This window comes from Panthera uncia (genome assembly GCF_023721935.1).
Source record: "Panthera uncia isolate 11264 chromosome D3 unlocalized genomic scaffold, Puncia_PCG_1.0 HiC_scaffold_9, whole genome shotgun sequence".
Taxonomy (NCBI): domain Eukaryota; kingdom Metazoa; phylum Chordata; class Mammalia; order Carnivora; family Felidae; genus Panthera; species Panthera uncia.
The window spans coordinates 3,937,465-3,959,027 of record NW_026057587.1 but is presented as its reverse complement, the minus strand read 5'-3'; the positions used below and the strand labels follow the sequence as shown (position 1 = coordinate 3,959,027).

Sequence of the window (21,563 nt, the reverse complement as noted above, 5' to 3'; positions counted from 1 at the left end):
TTGTTTTGGAAACACAGCGTCCTCCACGCACACGCACACGTGCACACACACGAGAATTTGGAGGTGAAACCGTAGGCATCCGAGTCTATTTCTGGAAACCACCTACTCTGGCTACAGGGGACATGGCGCGTCCTCGGGGCTCTGTCCGTTCGGCACCTGAGCACCTGAGCCTCTCTGTCTGCTCCCCTGCAGTGAAGGGAAGCGAGCCGCAGAGGCTCCCGGCAAGATGCTAAGACGTCTGCAGCGGGAGCCTCACACAGTCGTCCGAGGAACCGCCAGCCTTGTGCCCGATCAGAGTGTCTGCTTCCTGGACACGTTTTCCCAGCTCAAGCACATCTCGGTGCGACATTCTTCCATCTGGGATCCGACGCCCACGCGTTTGCCCCACGGCTCTCCCGCTTGCTGGGTCTCCGGATACTTGGGAGACGGTCTCTGTACGGAGGAGGGGCCAGATCACAGGGTACTGGCCCGTGTGTCCGGCAGCGGGGTGGTCCTAATGACCCCTACCGTGGGGCCAGACTCCCTGGTCCAAATGCAGGCTCTGCTCTCCGTGGCTGGTTGGTGTTGGGAAGGTGAGTTTACCTCCCTGGGGGCTCAGCTGCCTCTCGTATAAAACGGGAATGACAACGGCCCTCCTGTGAGAACTACTTGAGTAGCTTATCCTTCCTGGTCAACAGTAAGCATTCAATGCGTGCTACTGGGAGGATAATGCAGGAGGAGAATGACTATCGGACGTAGAGCATCCAAGGTGAGTGAGATCCCTCCTGAGAGTTGCTGAGTAACCGAGCTCACTCAACAAGTGAGTGGGGGGGAAGTTGAGGTACGTGAACGTGTGCAAAGGATGTAGCCCAGCTCCGTGCGAACGGAAGTGTCCAATAGGTGTTCACTGTGAGAATGACGACGACGATGATGGTGATGGTGGTGACGATGGGGATGGTGATGGTGGTGATGATGATGGCGGTGACGATGGGGATGGTGGCGAGGGCCACGGTGGTTATCGTGATGATGGCGCTTATGGTGGCGGCGACAGTGGTGATGATGGTCATGGTGGTGATGCAGCGGTAGAGGTCGCGGTAATGGTGATGTCACGGTGATGTGACGGTGTGACGAACGTGTAGGCGGATGGGGAAGGGCAAGGAGAATCCACCAGGCGCATCTATGAGTGACCGCACGTGTGACCCTGCTGATCACAGCCGGACTTAGATAAACTCATCCACGTAATGAGTATTTCTCCAGGACTCACCAAGTGCCGAAGGATGTTCTAGGACTTTCTCCTACAGGGAGGCTCTCACGTGTGCACAGTAGGTCAGGTGTGAGGCTATTCTCTGCGGCCTTGACAGAATAGCAGAACTGGCCCCAGCACCCATCGGCAGGAACACGGGGGAGCACGGAGGACCTTTCCCCGAACTCCACGCTGGAGGCTCCCCCGCCGTTTCTTCCCACGTCCCCCTCCGTCCGGCAGGGGCCGCCCCCCTGGGGCAGTGACAGAGGGTCTGTCCGAGAAGAGGGTCCCCACTCTCTGCGGTCTCTGAGGCACGCGGCAGGAGCCCAGCACCTGGCTGAGCGTGTGTGTTCAGAGGCGGGAGAACGAGGGTGAGGAGACAGCCAGCAGGCATATCTTGGGCTCTGGGGCCACGGGATGCCTGGCTCTGTTCCCGGGGCCGCCCCAGACCCGCTGTGTGGCCTCAAGGAAGTGCCTGACCCTCTCGGAGCCTCCAGGGTCTCCCTATGGAAACAGGCCGTGAGTGTCTTCCTCATGAGCGGTTAGGATGAAAGGGACATGGTCATGCGACGTAAGATAGGATGCTTGATGTATGAGGCTAATGTATATGATGACCTTACTCTTTGGAACTGTCCCCGATACTGTCGCAGATTCCCAGGGGACAGGGGTGTTTGCACCCCCCGCACACCTGCCAGCCCAGGATCAGGTGCTCCCTTGGCACTCATCCCCCCGCCTCAGGTTGTCAGCAGGTCAGAGCAAGACCAGGGCGGACGCCGCGGGAAGAAGCCTCTGCGAGAGGGCCGCTCCTGCAGCGCCGTGTCCCCGTGCCCCGGGTCAGCCTCTGGCACTGGCTTAATTAGTAACTGAAGGTCAAGAGGGCCCCGCCACCCACAGGCTCTGTGTTTAGGCCCCCAGCTGGTTCCCACCCGAGCAGAATGAAAGATGCGATTCTCCAGCCCTGAGGAAACTCATTCCGGGGAAGCTGACGCAAAGACAGACGGAGGTGTTGGGCCTGCGAGAAGCCAGCCCCGCCGCACGTGCAGAGAGCCCCCCTCGGGGCCAGTGCGGGGTTCCCCCCTGCGCCGTGCCGGGCACTCGAGCTGCTTGGCTCCAGCCAAGTGCTGCCAGTAAGGACAGAGTCTGGGTTGCCGGCTTGTTCAAGAAAGACTCAACGTGGAGCGCTGACGTCTCGTCTGGTGTCCTCTCTAACCCTGTGCAGCCCACATGGAGCACTGCAGGCTGGACTGAGCTGACACGTCGCTGTCTCGTGGCCCCGTCCCGCCACAGGCTCTGAGATGGGTGCCCCTGACCATGGAGGCCGGCGGGGGGGGGGGGGGGGGTGAGACCCGCGAAGGCCTCCATTTCAGGTCGATGAATCCACGGATACCTGTGGTGCTTGCCATGCCCGTGAGCGTGTGTGTGCGTGCACACGTGCACACGCACCTGGGAGTCCCATCGAAGGACCTGCAGAGGGGGTCAGTGACCCCCCCAGGGGAGGTACTCAGGGAGGAAATCGCCTCAGGGCCCGACACCTCTGTATGTCTGAGGTGTTCTTTTCTGGGAATTCTAACCCAAATCGAAGCTCTCAGCTTCACAGAGTTCAGCTACTTGCCCTGCAGAGCCTCCGCGTGTTCCGTCGACCGCCCGGTTCCCTCCCGAGCTGGGCGCCAACAAACCACCACCCGATTTCTCATCCGCCAGAGACGCCTGAGCCGAGCTGTGATGACGGGCCCGGGGAGGGTGGCGATCGGGGCGGGCAGGGAGCCGCAGGAAGCACACGGACGGTGAGCACTCGGCTACAAGTCCTCCGGCTTTCGCGACCTGGTTTAGAGGGGCAGACATATGCGGGTTTCCGGGGTCTCCACCGAGAAAGCGAGAGTGTGAATGTCTGAAACAGGCCCGGGCCCGGGGAGGGGTCAGGTGGGCAGGTGGGGCCGGTGGGGCCGGGCCCTCCTCCTCTTGTCCCTCACCTCCCTCACTTCTCTTGCGAAACTAGCCGGCCTGTGCGAGCCTCACAGGAGCCAGTCCACGTGAGCTGGTCTTCAGTCGCTCTCCACTCTTGCTCCAGCCAGTGGGCACCTGCGGGAAACACGCGGAAATTATGAAACAGGCGAGAAGCGTCTGCTAATGGCGGAGCGCGCCCACGTGAGGGCGACGTGAGGCGTTAAGGCATGAGCCGGGCGAAGGCTGTCTTCCCCAAACAACACGTCAACAAGACACAGACACGCGGGTACCCATAAGCGTGTCTGTCAACAGAAACTGTTGCCTAAAACTGCCCATGCCACTTGTCCCAGCCAGAGCGTCCTTCTGCCAGATCAGAAAAGTAACCACAGCACGAGTGTCCACAGCGATGAAGCCACCCCAAGCCCCAAACCACGAGGAGCATATCTGCAGTGGCCGTCCTGCCCTCTCCGTGCTGGCGAGCCTACAGTCTGCTCGTTCCTCTGGAAAGATCTGGGGTTCTGCTCAAATACCTGATCACCAAGTCCAGAGGCAGGGAAAGAACTCAAACGCGCAGAACCCGTACTGGCAGTTAGAACACCGGTGGCTAAGACAGTCGCTCTCCAGGCCGTGTCCGGCCGTGCAGGCCGCGATCAACCACGGCAGACACAGTCTTCTAGGACAGACACTAACGTGTGCAGATCGCTCGGCCCCTCAGCACCCGCACCTCCCTCCGTCTGTCCGTGTCTCAGAGTTTCCTTGGGGTTCAGGAACCAGTCCCCTGGTGGCCCTTACCCGTGGTGTCAGGGGTTGGAGGGTCTGGCGACGCTTCCCCGAAATCTCCCTCTCGACGGGTTACTGACGCAGACACCAGAACTAGGCTAAGGCGCGGAGGCTGACTGCGTCTCCACCAGGCGGGGCCCCTTGCTGCACCCTGCAAGCCTCGGCTCAGAAGCCACCTCTCGGCCGACACAGGGAGGCCCCGCAGAGCCACTCTCAACTCCCGCAGGCCCTGATGGTGCCTGAGCAATGCGCGTGCCCCTTCCCTCCAGGCGACAGAACCCCCTGGGAGGTGCGCATGCCCAGACGACAGACGACAGAACCCACTGGGAGGTGCGTGTGCCCAGCGGGGCGTATCTCTCAGGCACCTGCATGGTTCCCACCAACCCGACGGGGGCAGAGGAGCGGGAATCCTAGGTGGCGGGTTCCTTTAAGGGGTGGACTCGGCCTCGCCGTTGTCTTGCCAGGAACGCAGCTGTGATGGGAGAGGTGGAGCAGCCCTCTTGTAGCACAGAGGAGCATGGGATGCCCACGCCACACGCTGTGGCAGATGCTCAGGGCACCTCGGCGGCCACACCAGCCCTGGACTGCCCTCCTTGGGTCCGGTGGCGAGCAAAGTGAGTTCCCATCGGGCTGGCTGTTGGTTCTGAACAAGCACAAAATCACATACTTCTCACCCTCGTACCCTCAAATGCCGCTGCTGCCAGGGGGGACTAAGAGGGAAGGGAACCAGAAGTAAAACGTCAGGCCCTCACAGAACTTAACACCACGTATCAGGCTGTCGGCCCACAGGACCCCCGTCCAGACACCGCCCGGGAGAAAGGCGGCTGCCCCGGGAGAGCACGTGGGCAGGTCTGGCCGCAAGGACAGCGATGGGGACGCCCACTCCCCATTCCCCCTGCGCCGAGCACCCAGGCCTGAGCGCGGCCCGCAGAGTCACGCTGGCCTGGTGCTCAGACGGGGCCTCACAGCCCCTCTCTGCCGAGGCTGGGCAGCAGGGCCCAGGGGCACGAGTGAAGTCCAGCAGAGCCCCCGCCGCCCCTGCCCCACGGGATGTTCTCACGGGAGCTGTCCCCTCGCCGCTGTGGGGACTCCACCTGGGGGTCCCGGCTGGAGGCTGGAGGCCCCGCGCTCCGGGAGGTGGGAGGAGAGGGGGCTGCGAGGGGGGCTGGAAAGGGGGGATCCACTGGGGTCAGATGTCAAATCAGTGCCCAGAACGGAAGCCCACTCTTCACTTGGAAGCCGAGGCTACACGGGTCCAGCGGGCTGGGGCTGATGGGGTGTCAGACCTCATGGTCTCCACCCGCGTCAGTCCGTGGCTCTCCCAGGCCCCTTCCACATGCGGGTGCTGTGTCTCCGGCCCCGATCTCGCACTCTCAGCCTCCGGACTTATGGAGCACACGTCTACTGTTCATGCTCACCCCACTGGCCGTGTCCTGTGGCAGTCACCCGAGGGACCAAGACACCTTCCACGACCCTTTGGTCCCAAGCATGCCTTGGGCCACCAGTCGGCTCAGACCCACGTGATCCTTTTCTGGGGCCGAGGCTGAAGCTCTCCCCATGTGCCACGGGGGCTCCAGGTGGGTGCAGCTGGGCCTGCGGACTGTCACCACACCAGGGGACAGCACGGCCATTTCCTTACGTTAGCGTGTCATGGGACCATCCCTCCTGATTTCATCCAGCTCTTCTGACAGCTGTGGGCGACCCAGCCTCAGTCCGGAGTCCTCTCTCCTGGGCTCAGATCCCGCCCCCTGCGGACTGCCCACCTGGAGTCGGGGGGTGGCCGACATGCCCTGGCCCTCCTCTCCCGCCTCCTTGGCCATGGCGGATGCTGCCCGCACTGCTTGCTTCCCGAGATCTGTGACTTGTTTTACTGTGGAACAAACACCTCAGGTGTGGTCTTGGCATGGATGCAGGACCACGGCCGTTCGCCTGGGGCCCATCCTGGGGCCCCCCGAGGTCTTGTGTCACATTCCACCCTCCATCTGCATCAAAAGCATCCCAACTGTCGCTTCCGGCCCTCCTTCTGGAATGTTCTGTCCAGGTGCCTCTTGCCCAGATTACAAATCATCTATCCCAGACACCCTGGGTCGACTTTCTCCAATGCAGACATTCTAACACGTCATTTGCTGAGCATCACATGCGGCTTCCGAAGGGACCTCTGACCTTTCCACGCTGTGTCCTCCCCGCTCCCACTCCTGAGTCATCGGCTGCAGGGCCGGGGCAGCGGGCTTTGCGGCCACATCCTCTGTAACAGTACAGGGTGAGCACTAACCATCCTAACCGCTTGTTTCCAGCGGCATTTCTCAGGAGACACACATTTTCCACAGCCAGAAAAAAAACCTTCCTTGCTAATTTATTAAACTGCTTTATAGCCTAGGTCTGACCAAAAGAGTTTAGGATAGATATAAGTAATCTCTGTCTCTCTCTCTCTCTGTGTCTCTCTCAAACGGTCTTCCGCTGGGAAAAATATTGTTTTAATAACACAAACTGCAAAGCGGACTTCCCTAACACGTCCTCGGATGGAACATTTGCGGATACCCAGCTCCTCAACCAGAGACACGGCCCCGAGGGGCCCGCAGCGGCACCTCCCAAGGAGATAATATTTTCTATTCTGTGACAGCCGGCACAGGTTTAAAACACTGCGAGAGGCTGATCTAATTTAGAGCCTGGCTCCAGGGCTGTCACGAATAACAAGCCAAACGTTTCCATTTTATTTTCCGCTAACGGCGATCGGTTCCACTCAGAGTGGAAAGTAGGCTTTAAGGGGCCTGGCTTCTGCCCCGCGGAGCTGCCCAGGAGGGTCCTAACCGGTGACCTCCATGCCCCTCACCCGCTGACTCACATTTCTGTCCATCCCTCTGCCTCACGCTGACCTACTAGCGCCCCGCTGAAGGGGTTCACAAGTACGTCACCTGGGCCCCGCTCACCTGCCCTCCCGGCCCCCCCCCCGCCCTGTGCCCACGCCCTGCCCACCCGCCTGGCCCAGAGCTCAGGAGAACTTGCACCCGCATCTCCAGACCCACCTCCTGGCTCATTGCGCCCTGATTTTCACCAAGGGCACCAGCCCCCTGGAGGGGACTCCTGTCACCAGGGACCCAGCCGGCTGTGCACCCTCTATCCGGCTGCGGTGAAGCTGCCACCAGAGCTGGGAGGGGACGTTCTGATGGTGAAGCTGCCACCAGAGCTGGGAGGGGACGTTCTGATGGCATTCGGTCAGCCCTGCCCCCACTGCCCTTCCAGGTCACCCGAGCTGTTTCCTCTTCTGCATCAAGCAGCCAGGGTCAGTCAGGGTCACTCGTGTTCAAACATCCTTACCGATGAAGACACGAGAGGAGAGTGGAGGGGAGACGCCGCCCCATCACCCGCGTCCTCAGGAGGCCGCCTCACCATCGCCACCAGGAAGCACTCCTGCACTGCAGCCCCGCTCTGCCGTCCCCTCCGTCGGACCCCAGCTGGGCCCTGAGCCAGCGGCCGCAGCGGGGACTCGGCGCCCTCAGACATGGGGAGCGAGCCCCTGGCCAGGCCCCGGCGTGAGGACACTGGTCCACGTGGAAAGGGCGAGCAGCGTTTCCAGTCTGCCGATGCGCCGACAAGGGCCTGGTGAGTCGTCCACACGTGCTTCAACAACTGGAAAAAAATCACAGAAGAACCAAGTCAAAGCACCTGATGTTGCCGCCGGGAGACACAGGGTACTTGTGAGCACACGCGGCTCCACGTGCCTGACCCGAGCGGGCCAGCAACCGGGCCACACCGGCCGCACGAGACAGAGGCGGAGGGCGCTTCAGTGACACGACACAATCCATGGTGACCGTGACACGGTGACTCTCCATGCCGCGACCCTGCCTTCTCCAGTGACGCTAACAGCAATGAACCGTGAGAATAAAACCTTTACCTGCACTGTCATTACTGTCTCAGAGAATCACCTACACCCTTAACAACTGAGCAGTTTGTGTCTCAACAAAGGAGCATACACTCCCAGGCTTTTACTGTGAATCATTAATTTTGTGTACGGTTTTTTCTCAAAAGAGAATAATAGTCCCACAATTTAAGTGGCTGACTTTGCAGTGTACCTGCCTCCAAATCTCTTGATGAACTGAGCCTCCTGGGTGACTAACGGACGTGTGTGTGTCGTATGACGACTCAGGAACATGCCATGTTTGCTTCTTGAGGCACGAACAGCAATGAGAACAGAGACCCCACAGGTGGATGCAGACGGAGGCCGGAATCCTCCTCCGGAGAGAACAGGGAAGGGATGGGTGTGTGTGAGGATGGGGGCAGCACACCCTGGGGTCTCAGAGACCTGTCCTGCAGCCCCCACAGCCTCACTCTCGCATTCACCCTTTCTAGCCTCTGATTTCCAGCTACGAAGTTATTATTTGTATCTCATTCATTCATCCTATGTGTATTTAATGAATTCCTACGGTCACTGCTGTGCATCTCGTGACAAACAAAAACACATGAGCTGACAATCTAGTGGAAAAGACAAATAGGAACTGAAGGACCCCATGAGGTGTGTAAGTGTCACCAAGGAAAAGGAGACCACACAGTCATGCCCACCTGATCCAGAAAGGACAGGGAAGGTCCCTTGAGGAATGACAGCAGAGCTGATATGGGGGACCTCTGGGAGTGGCCAGGAAGGGGAGCAGGGAGGGTGTTCCAGGCAGAGGGAACAGCATGTGCAAAGGCCCTGGGGCTGAAGCAGGGACGGACAAGGAAGGAGGTACAGGCGAGGCTGAGATGGGGAGGCTGGGCCTTGGGCCTTACTTACTCAGGTGTGAGGGGAGCAGGGCAGGTCCCCAGCAGAAGGGGCAAAGGACGAGACGTGTTTCTTTAAAAGCTCATTCAGTCTGCCCCAGGAGTGCAGAGGGGGTGAGGGAACATCTGTGGAAGCCACTAGACCGGTCAGGGGGCTGTGCAGGCACCAGGCAAGACACGATGCTGTGTTCCCTTGGGATGGAGGCTGTGGAGATGGGAAAAGCAGATGGATTCCAGGCAATCCAGGGGATTCTGGGCAAGAAATGAACAGGTTAGTGATGGGTCAGATACGAGGGGAGTGAAGGAGACAGAATATAAGGGATGACTAAGTCGATGGACCGGGGTTCCGTTTACTAAGTCGGAAACGCCTAGGGAGTTCCGGAATGAGGGAACAGCTTGCTCCTGGCTCGCTGACTTTGCTGCACACGAGTGGCCTGCCGCGCACGTCAAGGGAATGTGGGGACGTACGCACGTGCAGCTAGAAGACAGGAATGCTGCACACACGTGGATTTCGGGTCCCTCAACGTGTGGGCCGTCTCGAAGGCCGGGGACCAGAGGAGAATCTGCGTGGGACACGTAACACCCGGGCCGAGGAGGGAGAGCTGGATGGGAAGACCGGGCAGGAGGGAACCCGGGCGCACGTGGCAAAGCCATGTGTGAAGGGGGTGCACAGAGGAAGGGGTGGCCGGTGACGGTGTCGGGTCTGCGGGGCGGCCCAGGTGCGCACGGGAGACGGATACAGTGACTCCCGGGCACCGGTGGCCCTGGCAGGATGCGTCTGCGTTGAGTGTGGAAGAGAACCGGAAGAGAGTGGGTGCCCTGGTGAGGAGCGGGTGCAGCCGAGACACTTCGGACCAGGCCAGCCGTGAGCAGAGCTCCGCGGAAGCGTGCGGCCACAGGCGGGGCTAGCGAGCGGGACAGACCGGAAATGGAGGGTAATTCCTGCCGGGAAGCAGGGTTCAATTCAGGGGCCAACAGGCCGGGAAGGTGACAGACAACGAAGCGGGCAGGGCGGTGTGCAAACGGGGCGGTGCCTGCCGGCAGCTCCGGCCGCGGAAATGCAGGCCCAGTGCCGGCAGATCCACGGAGGGGTTTTTGTTTCTGTTTTAAAGCTGAGAATCCTGCAGGCTTAGCTGATTTTCAGGAGAAATGCACATCTGCAAGCAGCTGCCGGACAGCCCGATAAAGGGAGGAGGGGACCCAGGTCCCCGTGTGTCTGCAGGAGGTGGTGCTCAGGGGAGGAGGGGACCCAGGTGTCCCCGTGTGTCTGCAGGAGGTGGCACTCAGGGCTCCCCGTGCTGCTTGTGCGACAGCTACTTCTCAGCGAACTGCACCCCCGTTTCTGCCACTAGACCAGGGACTGCACTGGGTGGTCTGTGTTTATCCTCCCCCTTCACACTCACATTCTTCTCTTGCAAGTCCTTCCTCAAAGAGCCCTGAAGGCTCTTCTTCTGAGTCCCCGAAAACACGTGCTCGATGTCAAATGCCCTGAGAGCCACAGTGGCCTCACTGACACGGAGCAGGCTCTCGGCTCCGTGTTCTGGCAAGTCCACGGGAGATCTGTCTGCTCAGGGCTCCAAGGAACCTGCCAGGAGGAGACAGCACTTGGCCTCGAGTCACACTTGCCCACCAGGAAAATCATCTCTCCGCAGGACGTGTGTTCTTGGCGACACCGAAGACGTCCTGAAATGCCGGAGGGCAGCACAGCAGACTCCCGCACGAGCCGAGACCTCCCCGAGCCTGCTCGGTGGGTGTGTCGCCCGGGGTCATTTCGGATCTGCAGAGCCAGTCGTGGTCCTCCCTAGACCCCGCCTCCCGTGGTGCTCCAGAGACAGTGACCGAAGCACGGCCCGGTGGTGACATACCCGAATCAGGAATGTGGCTCCACACCTCACAGAACAGTTCCACTGCATTCTGACTTGATAACTCGGGGTGCTGACTGGTGCTCAGACGGTCGGAAATGAGAAAATGTGAAAACACATGCATTTTCTCCTCTTTCTGATGAAATGCCAAGTTAAATCCCACTTTCAGCGGGAAGAGCAGACTCTTGGCTCATTACCCAGATGTAACTTGGCCGTGCCGGTCGGTTTAGCCCCGTTTGTGACAAATACACTACTGAGACTGCTGGGTTCAAATACATTTCTGATGCTGAAGTCTGGAATCTCCCACGGCCGTGAGGAAAGACAGAAGAAATTTTCCGTTGGTTTAAAAAAAACCTCTCTCTAATAACTGCTGTCTCGCCTCCAGATCTCCTGCACCAGAAACGGGAGGCTCCACCTTAATCCACGTTCTCCTCTGCTAACATCCTGTCTGAACTGTGACAGCCGGCAGCTACTGGCCGGGGTGCGTGCAGGCCGCTTGCGCGGTCTGCAGAGGACGCTGGTCCCAGTGGCTGATCTAGACCTTAGCCTACGGGAAAGCCTCACTATTCCTGTTATGAAGTTTCCTGCTCCCAGACGATGAGAATTAAGAAGCTAACAAAGAAACTCCGGCAAGCAATGGTTTATAAATGCCTAAATTCACTATGCCGATCACCGCCACTAAAGAAAAGAAAAACGACACTAACATAGAAGAACGCATATAACTGGCCAAAACGAGAACAGAATACGTTCCTCTAATGTTAATATGACAATCTCCTGCCATCTCTCAAAATAAAACTCAGGATAATAAAAAAGAAACTTTACACGAGGCAAAAACATGACACCTAGGTTCTAAAGTCCACTGGCAACTGACTACAAATGGCAAATTCTGACACGTCTGTTTCGGAAGCCATCAGCCGCCTCGTCTGATGCCTGGCGGAGGGCGTGAGATGGGCTGCGTCTGCCTGCAGGGAGGGTCTGTAGGAGGCCTTCTCTGGGAGTTTCTACCAACACCTCCAGGGTGGAGAAGGGAGGGCCACCGGGACTATGGGAGGAGGAGCCCACAGCACACAGCTTTAGAAGGGACCCATGGAGATGGAGAAAGGTGGGTGGAGACCGGGAAAGTTTGGAGGTCAAGTCAACAGGTTAGAAGTGGGCTGTCTAGGAGGGACCCTCACCCAAACTGAAAACCTCAGCTCTGCATGAGCCCATGTGAAGAGGACGGAGAGACAAGCTACAGGCTGGAAGGAAACACTGGCAAACCGTACATCTGACAACGAAATAATGTCCGGAATACGTTAACAACTCTCAGAGTTAACCAGTGAAAATACAAACAATCCTATTAGAGACTGCACAAACCACAGGAACAGACGTCTCACCAAAGAGGACGTATGAATGGCAAATAAACCCATGAAAAGATGCTCCACGTCGCTAACCATCAGGAAAACGCAAACGAAAACCACACATCTGTCGGAACGGCTGAAATAGAAAGTTGCGAGTGAGGACAGCAAATGCTTAGAAGGTGGGGAATCAGGTCAGTCACACGTTGCTGGCGGGGACGTGTCATGGTACAGCTGCCGTGGAAACCAGATTGGCAGTTTCATATAAAACTAACCTACAACATGGGGTGCCTGGGCGGCACAGTCAGTTAAGCGTCCGACTTCAGCCAGGTCACGATCTCGCGGTCCGTGAGTTCGAGCCCCGCGTCGGGCTCTGGGCTGATGGCTCGGAGCCTGGAGCCTGTTTCCGATTCTGTGTCTCCCTCTCTCTCTGCCCCTCCCCCGTTCATGCTCTGTCTCTCTCTGTCCCAAAAATAAATAAAAAACGTTGAAAAAAAAAATTAAAAAAAAAACAAAAAAACAAAAAAAACTAACCTACAACCACACTACCCCACGACTGCGCTCTTGGGCGTTTCTCCCAGAGAGAAGAAATGTTCCTACAAGAAACTGCACGTGAATGTTTCCAGCAGCTCTATCCATAACGGCCCCAAAACCTGAGACAGCCCTGCTGTCCTTCAACGGGTGAATGGCCGAACAAACTACACCCGGGCCGTGGAACACTGTGCAACGATGGAAAGGAATGAATTGCTGACGTAGGCAAAAATTTGGATGAATCTCCAGGGAATTATGCTCAGATGAGTGTCGTGGGGAGGAAAGGTCCTCAAGTATGGACCCAGGGAGGCTGGAACAGGAGATGGCAGTGGGAGTGACAGTCCTCATCGTCCCGAGTGCAGTCAACAATCTATGACTCGATCAGTGGCTGTGGTCTTCTGAGATGGGGACGAAGGGTGACTACTACCGAGACAAAAGGGGCACTCGCATAGATTTGGTGTCTGGCGTGTGGCAAGACACTAACAATCATCAGAGGGATGGAACGGAGTGAACGGAATGGGTGAAGTGAGTGGAAGGGGTGGGATGGAACAGAATGAACGTGTGGATGGAACTGCATGGAAGCCCCTTGCAAAACTTCTTCTTTAACTTCTCTTCTCTTTATCACGCATGCTTGCCTTCTCCTCGGTAACTGTCTTGGTAAGATCACAACCTCAGAGTCAGTGGGCGTTTCAGGAACACCCTGAACTGTAGCTGCAGTGACTGCAGATATGAAACAAACACAACTTTTGGGAGAAGGTTACTAAGTCAGCTAAAAAGAAACTTTTTAAAAAGCGAGCACACAGTTCACACCTACGTTATCAATGACTTGGGCATTTTCACCTGTTGAAAGAGAAAGCTGCCGTAGAAGGGAACTGAAGTTTTGATGCAACAGGGCCAACCTTAACAGCCTAGTCTACGTTCCCAAAAGTGCTTCTCAGGTAGAAGGCATTGCTTCACTCGCCTCGGACCGTCAGGCAAGGTCACGGAGAATTGGCCAATTTATCCCCATTCCCCCAAGGAAACATATTCTCCCGCCCCCAAACCACATCTTTTCTATTCATTCACACGTTCCTCGTTGCAGGGCCACTCTATGAAATCTTCAACAGGGCCTCAGATGCTCTTTACTCAACGTTAACACCCAGAGATCAGCCCTCGCTGCCACTGGAGGGGCTTTTGTGCTACAGACGGAGAAAAGGAAGGAGCGCTTCCCCGTTCGGCCCACTGCGCGCCGCACCCTCCCCTCCCCCCCGCCACCAAAAGCTCTCCTTGTGATCACAAGGAAAAACAACTGTCCTAAGTGCAAAACCAAGTCAGAGAAGGGAAAGTCACCCATCTGCACATGGCGTGGCTGGTGGCGAGGAAACAGCCTAACAACTCCTGGGAGAGTGGGTGGTGATGCCTCCAGGGAAAGACGGTGACTACGTACAGGCATCACAGGGTCTTTGAAATCCACTGCCTCAGCAACCCTTGAAAATAAAAGGGACATTATTACAAAATGGCAAAGGAGGGCATTCAGCTAGAAAATGGGTTTAAAACCTAATATTAAACTTCAAATTATTGAGCCAGTGATCCTTTTGGGTGAAATTTTCAATTCTATCGCTGAACGCTACTCTATTTAAGACTCTGTTCTGGAACCTACAGGGATATCCAGAAAGATGAAATATAATCCCTTGGCCACAGATAACAAACAATTTAGTTAAGGTCCAGCAGAATGGCCCAGGAAGCTGACGGACAACAGAAAGAGTCCACACAACTGGGGACAGAATCTCAGCAATCCCACATCACCATCTGTGTGACCTTGGGGAGACCACTTGTACCGCCAGAACTTTAATTTTCCTAACTATAAAATGGTGTGATAAATCGTAGTGGTGGGGGAGGGGGGAAGAATAAAAAATCTTTTCTCCCCTACACCTCCCAGCTCCACCGGCTGGGCCTCGGGAACCAGACTGGCCACAGAGAAACGAGAGAAGCAGAAGCAGAAGTTTCCTCGCACGTCCACCAGAGCGTCCAGTGATGAGCAACTCCAAGGGCGGCTGGTCGCTGGGCTCACGCAACACGTAACTAAAAGAACAAGCTTTGGGAGGAGGACAAGGACTTCTGAGTTTCCAGGGCACCATGTCGTGGGAAGGGAAACATACGGGGAGCTAGGGAAGAGGAAGCCAAGTCCGTGAGCCGTGTTCTGTGGATCCCGAGGCGTGACCCCTGGGCTGGCGAGGGTCCACGTGTGTCCCTGGAGATTAGCTCCTGTTCCTCCCAGCAGAAAGGAGACAAAAGACACCTCTCCGAGTCGATGTCCTCACTTTAGGCAAACAGGTGCAGAGCAGGGAGTTTTCTTTTGTATCTGCTTCTTCATAACTTCCTATCACGCCTTCAGCCCGAAATAATCCGCACGTGTCAGTGGCACCTCTTGGGGTGGCACATCTGAACGCACTTCAGGGGGCGTCTGCTGTCCCGCTGCCCAGCTGCCCCGTTCTTCTGGTAAAGGCCCTCAGTTTCCCTCCAGGTGACCGCCCCTTCCCTTACCTGCAGCCCACGTAAGTCGAAGTTGACTCCATCCGTGGCTGGGAAGCAACCCGTTACGTGGCCTGAGTTAACAGCGCGCCGTCTCCCTCAGGCCGCCGTGCCTGTTCGCGGATGAGTGCGTGACCCAGGCAAGTCCAGGAAGGAAGGTGCAACAACACTCGGACGGAATGCTGGCTCGGGGACGCGGTGCCGAGGGAGGAGGCCTGGGAAGGGAGAGACCGTGAGCCGCTCAGAACGGAGAGGCTTCCCGTCAAGTGGGTGTGGAGCGGAGCTGCGGCCAAAGCTCACGTACCCACAGGCCTTGCCAACCACACGTGCCAAAGAATGAGTCTGCCTTTGCTTCAGACACTTCAGGCTGGGTCTTCTGTCATTTATAAGGCAATTAAAATATCCCACCTGGTACAGAAAAGCCGATGCAGAACTGAGACAGCACTGACGGTCTACAGTAGGTATTGAATACACGACGACTGTGCCACCTGCAATCATTTAACCCCTCCCCCGGTCACTCGGCCACCTGCTTCTTCTTTCCTCATCTGCACCCCTTGTGCCTCCCAGCTCAGTTGTCCAAAGCGCCCACTGAGATTTCCACCCGTCCCCGTGGGGGCGAGTCCCGAGCCCTGGCCGTCATCTGACACTGAACAAAGCCCGTGTTTCCCTCCTTCAACAACGGGTTTTCTCTGAAAGACAGCCTGGAACAGCCAGGATGCAGCCAGGATGCCCCAGTCACACAGTGAGGCCATGCTGGTCCAGAGGGGGAGGGGGGAGTGGAGGCGGCTCGCAGCACGCACCCCTGCCCCAGCACTGCCCCAGCACTGCGTCCTGACTCCTCCCATGCTTCCCGGATGGAGAACGGGCCTCCAGGAGGCGCGCAGGGGTGTCCCAGGGGGAGAACAGCCGGAGCCTCCCCTTCTCCGGCTGGGCCACTCCCTCATCAGGAGACGCGACCGAGGCAGGGCAGGGCAGAACCCGGGGCGCCGCGCATCCGAAGCCCCTCCCCCAGCCTGAGACCGCTTGGGAAAGGGCGGCGGAGACACGCAGCGCCGTGTAATACACACCAAAGACACGCGTCGGGATGAGATCCGACCCGGAGCCCCTTTTCCTCAGTGACTGCCCCCAGCCCCTCTGCCCCCCTACACGCGGTGCTCACGCCGGACAGGACGGCTGCTCCCCGCGTGGGAAAGGAGACTCCGCTGGTGACCTTGGGCTGCAGGCTGCGGGTCCAGGCCGGGGCGGAGCCGCGACCGTCCGCCGCTTCGCACCGTGAGGCTGGTCGGCGAGGAGGCAACGACAACCTCACAGTCACACCGGTGCTTCGAACGCTCGCCAACGGGCTTCTGTTCTGTCGTCACGTCCCTGCTGTCCAGCATGACGACAGGCAGCATTTCTTGTGCGCTGATCGCGGGCCAGCATCTGTCCTCACCACCAGCCGAGACAGAGGTGACGTCACCACCCATTTCTGGGACAGGGAAGTGACCAGAGAGGTCACACAGAGGAGCGGGACAGTGAGCCCCATCCGGTCACCCAGGCCAAGGGGCTCCAGACCGTCTGCACCGAGACGAGCGGCCACTGCGAGGCTGGAGGTCAGGAGCAGGTCCCGGCCCGACCTTGGGAGCCCCGGGGTGAGACGGACGCAGCCGGGGCCCCTGTGTCACTGCGTGGAGGGCACCCCCACTGACCGTGCTGGACCCGGCACCGGTGAGAAGTAGACGCCTCGGTGCTCGGCCTCCGACAGGTGACGTGTTACTGCGGCAGCGAGGGGGCGAGCGGTGGCGAGACTGACAATGACACGCTTCCCGTTTGGATCCCAGGCTCCGACGCAGACATCAGGAGGGTGACACCATCCACGCACCAGCATGGGGGGGGGGGGGGCCAGACGCCCTGTCACCCTTCTGGGAAGCCCCGCCCCAGTGGGCATCTTCATCCACGCTCAACTGGCTTCGTGGAGAGTCCGTGTGCACGTCTGGCCTTGGCCTGACTCCTGCCTGTCCCGCCCTGTCCCCAGCTCCTTCCTCTCCCCCCGACTCTGATTGTCCTGCGGTCTGTCTCTCCCCATTTCCCGCCCCCACACCCCGATTTTCCACACCCTGCTATCGTGCGGCTGAGGCTGGCATCCACCCGCTCTCCACAGGCCAGGGGAGACAGTGTGCAGGCAGGAGCGAACCACGGTGGCTCCGGGGCAGGTCTCCTAGTGCGTCCCAGAGCTGCCCCTGGGGCGGCATGGGGACTTCTGGAACATTCTTTCCACTGTACACCTGCTCCAGAAGCGTATCCTGCGGGGAGCCTGGAAGTCCTCGGAGAGGAGCAGCCTTGACCCTGCCCATAGCTTTTTATGATTGGCTGAGCCGTCGTGCCAATCTTGGGCCACTTGCCCGGTGATTGGTGTAGGCCATCATGTGACCCAAGCTTGGCCAACGAACTGCGAGGGGCTGCCTGCAGGGGGAATCATGGGAAAGATTCCCCTGCTGGATGGGAGGGGAGGTGCCGCGCCTTGGGTTCCGCCCCGACGCGGTGGGGGGAGGGGTGTGGTCCCGGGGTCACCCCGGCCTTTTGGACGCAGAGCAGGAGGCCTGAGGCTTGCCGGGGACTGAGGCGTGTCCGCCAGACATGAGCGGGGCGGCAGAGCCAGGCCCCCACGGCCACCCGCCTCCAGGATGCCCGGCTCGGACGGTGGAGCTGTTCCGTGGCCCACATGGGAGACTGAGGCTGGCAGAGAGAGAGAAGCGACCCAAACCCAGGCTTCTCCGACACCGGAGTCACGGGGCTCCTGTAGCTGAGGACGGTCCCTTGTAGCACTTGTCAGACTGTGGCCCGTGTCCACGCCCTCAGCTGAGCCTCCTGAAATCCGTGCCCGTCGGTGGTCCTGCTTCCCGGAACCTCGTGTGCTCCGCGCACGATCGGACGAAACCCGGGAAGGCGGGCTCCTCCCTCCGCTTCCGGACGCGCGGACACGTGGTTTGTCCTGTGACTCCGGATCTGTGCTCAGCAAGGAAAAGGAGATGAGAAAACGCTTGGAAAGTTCCTCCTCCTGTAGCGGGCGCCGTTGTGTGTCCTTACTCAGCAGGCACCCATTTAGTCGTTGGGAACCGCGCGGGACGCTTGGGATTCTAATGCATCTGGACGGGGTCAGAAGAGGTGCAGGCTGCCCCCCAGGACCTCTGCTGATAGGGTTTCCCTGAATCTGGCAGAGAACCACCGTCACCTCTGCCGGCCTGGAGGGCAAGGTGCCGCTGCGGCAGGGCCTCCCTGGAGGGCCGCACGGTGCCCCCGATGCAACAGGCTGCTGAGCCCAGAGATGTTCTGCAGACGGAGGTTTGCCATGAGAGCTCCTAGAAACCACGGCAGCTCCTTCCCAAGTTACTAGAGCTGCAAACCGTGGGAAAGGTGGGATTTGTGTGAGGCTTTCGATCATAGAAACACAAATGGCATCTTGGTCTCAAAGTAACGACTCTCTGAATTCTAAATAAAATGCAGGAGATTCACATTTTTCCCCCTGCGCGACACTCTCTCTAGTCCTTCTGTCGCTTCTGTGAAAGAGAACAAATCCCACTTTTCACCGTGGAAGCCGAAAGACGGAAATCTCAAAGGGCGAAAGGAACGCATGCTGGTTTTGCCGGCAGGGGATCTGTTTCCGCCTCCAGACCAGCCTGTCTGATGCGCCCTCGGGGTGCCCTCCCTTCCCTGTGTTTTGGGTGAGCCTGACCCTGCCGCCGTCTCAGGGAGGTCACTGGTGACCCCGGCCTGGGCCTGTCAGCTGGTTGTACACCTTGTCCCGCCTCTGTCTCCCCAGTCACGGTGATTGGCTCCTGGAGACACACGGACCACCTTTGCCAAGAAAAGTCAGGCCTTCCCCTTTATAGCAGCTGTCGGAGAAGAGAAATTCTCCGTTCTGCTGAGGCTGTTGAGAGGTGAAGCTGGGACTCGGGGGCAGCGGGCAGGCTTCCGAGGTTGCCCCGCCCATAACACAGCTGCCGGGAATTCAGGAGAATGTAAATAGAGTGAAGACTCCTTGGTAACGTCCTCGGACCTCCTGGATCGAGCAGTCCCTAAAGTGACTTCTCCTTACCCCTCCTGTCTTACTTCAGTCCTTCTGGAGATGGATTTTCTGTCACTTGAAATTAAAAGAGCTGCGATTCCGTGTCAAGCGAGCCACTCAAGTTCAGAACCTGAGCAAGGGCAGGCCGCGGTCGGGGACCCAGACCATTCACCCCCTAGCCCTGAACTTGCCCCGTTGTTCTGGCTGTCAGTTCGGCAGACTTTCTGGCAGACGATTGCGTATGGAAACTCATAAGCCACAGCCCTTCTTTAAGAAGAGAAAGTGCACTGTCTCTGAAAAAATTGTGGTGGAACCGGGGGGGGGGGGGGGGGGGGGGGGGGGGGGGGGGGGATGGAGGGAACTGACCGAGCGAGGAGCCGCCCTGGAGCCCTGGAGCTTTTGCTGGGGTCTGCCGTGCATTGTTCCGGTTTGTCTGCATAGGTGCCGTGTGCTGGGTACCTCTCAAGCCTACCTCACTGATGGGGGGGAGAAGGGAGAAGTGTCTCCCCACGTCCCACGGCCTATCCTGGTGGGAGGAGGATCTTCTGTAGGTCGGTCCACCTGCGGGGGGGTGGGGACAGGGAGCAGCTCTGAAGCACCGCCCTGAGTGGGCAGGAAGGGGGCGTCCTCGGGCATCGTGAGGCCCGTCAGAGCCGGCGCGCAGGAGGCATGTGGTGAAATTCTTGATCAAAAGTATTCAGATGCACTAATGAACCCAGAGTAATCACCACCCCAAACTTTCTATAATCATCCATCAAGTACACCTCAAAACCCCATAACAATCAGCAAGACAATATCTGTCTCAGTGTGTCTCCGTTAAGGTGCCCGTTTCTCCATCCTGGGGAACAGGTGTTCTAGAGAAACGGCTGTATTTATGAGGTTCATTAGGATGCCTCTCAGCCTGCGGCGCAGACGGTCCCCTCAGGAGAGCGCGGAGCGAGAAATGCTAGTGAGGGAGGCGGACGGAAGGAGCCCTGTCCTCCCAGAGACGGGCAGAGCTGGCCCGAGCCCACCCCCCACCCCTGTGCCCACTGACCAACGGCAGCTGTGAAGTACATCGCAATCTCGTCCGGGGTCAGGGCCCGTTCCCAGATGATGAACTCATCGAAAGCTCCGACCTCATAACGCTTGGTCTGGTCCCGCTCAGACCCGATCACGAGGTTGACGCTGGGCTCCCCGTAGGCATGAGACACTTTGCCGCTTGGGTCGGAGGTGCCCAGGGACCCACTGACTAGACTCTCAGACAAACTGGAGGAGTCGGGGGATTTCCACGTGACTCCGGCAGGGGCTGGGAGAGAGAGACCTCCATTCGGAGGGTGTGGGAACCAGCTCCCCGTGCAGTCTTGTTTTCTCTTTTGAGCAGATCCCTCTTTCTTCAGATACGTGGTGGCGGTTAACCTTGGTGGGTCCTAACACACGTCTCACCTCACTTCTTGGGGGACAGGAAAGAGAGTGCCCTTTCCTCACATCCCACGGTCTCAAAGGCAGTTCAAAGAGAATCCTGGCTCCTTTAACACAGAAGCGCAAACTCAAACGCCTGCAAACAAAGCTGATGCTCAATGTTTGACAGCTGGCAAGGCCCAGCACTGACAAGCCAGACCGCAGTCAGCAGGTCCATATTGCAGGGTTCAGAGCCTGGGGCACGGGAGCGGGGGAAGGTACACACCAGGATGCGGTTTCCATGGCCACCGGGATGTTGGGAAGGGGACTTGATTGACAAGGGGCAGCAGGGACTCGGCCCACGAGCAGGGAAGGATAAACCCTGCATATCTCATTTTATTCCCAGGAAAAGCTAAAAATTCATGGTTCTCAAGTGTGGCGTTTTCTAACTTATTACGCTTAGCGCTATTAAAAAAGAGCACTGCACAGGCCTACGGGGACACGAGAGCCCGCCTCCGGACGGTGTCAGCGCCCCACCAGGGATGCTGACCCCTGCTCCGCATGCCGTATAGTACATGTGTCATCGGCGCGCTGGCGCCAGGTAAGGCGAGGCCAGGGGTCGCGGCTGACGTGTTTCCGGGTGGGGCGGGTGGTCCAGACCCTGGCGATTGGGCTGCAGAGTGTGTGTTTTTTTTTTCCTACTAAGCAACCTGCCTCCGCCGCCTGAGCTGGAGGACGACTCTCCTTCCGTGTCAAAGAAGGCATCTCCTGTTGGCAGAAACCTTTGGACCCCCGCCTGCGCTCCTCACTCTTGCTTCCAAACGTGACTCCCTGGAAGCCCCCCCCTGCATCACTTCTCAATCCCTGGCGGCCTCCCCCCTCCACCGTTTCCATTGGGACCTTCCCCGGCCTCCAGGCCTCCTGCCTGCCTCTCTGACCTCCGGCCCTGCAGGGGGCCTGGCCCCACCTCACGGAGAGAGCAGACCAGAAGTTGAAATCTGCCCTCCCTATGAGCAGCTTCCTGCGCACCAGCTGTCAGGTGTAAACTGGTCCCAGGGGCGCCTGGGTGGCTCAGTTGGTTGGGCGTCTGACTTAGGCTCAGGTCACGATCTCACGGTTTGTGAGTTTGAGCCCCGCGTCGGGCTCTGGGCTGACAGCTCAGAGCCTGGAGCCTGTTTCGGATTCTGTGTCTCCCT

At 58.5% G+C, this 21,563-nt stretch overlaps 2 long non-coding RNA genes across 2 annotated transcripts; both read right to left on the bottom strand.

Annotated features, from left to right (window-relative positions):
• LOC125915049 (uncharacterized) lies at nucleotides 1-10,094 on the bottom strand. Its single transcript, XR_007455542.1, has 4 exons — nucleotides 8,715-10,094; nucleotides 7,262-7,573; nucleotides 3,193-3,301; nucleotides 1-3,043 (listed from the first exon to the last, which is right to left on the bottom strand). It is a non-coding gene; the product is annotated as an uncharacterized LOC125915049 (long non-coding RNA).
• Nucleotides 10,095-10,109: 15 nt separating this feature from the next.
• Nucleotides 10,110-17,008, bottom strand: LOC125915050 (uncharacterized). Its single transcript, XR_007455544.1, has 3 exons — nucleotides 16,631-17,008; nucleotides 16,102-16,410; nucleotides 10,110-15,157 (listed from the first exon to the last, which is right to left on the bottom strand). It is a non-coding gene; the product is annotated as an uncharacterized LOC125915050 (long non-coding RNA).
• Nucleotides 17,009-21,563: the final 4,555 nt, after the last annotated feature.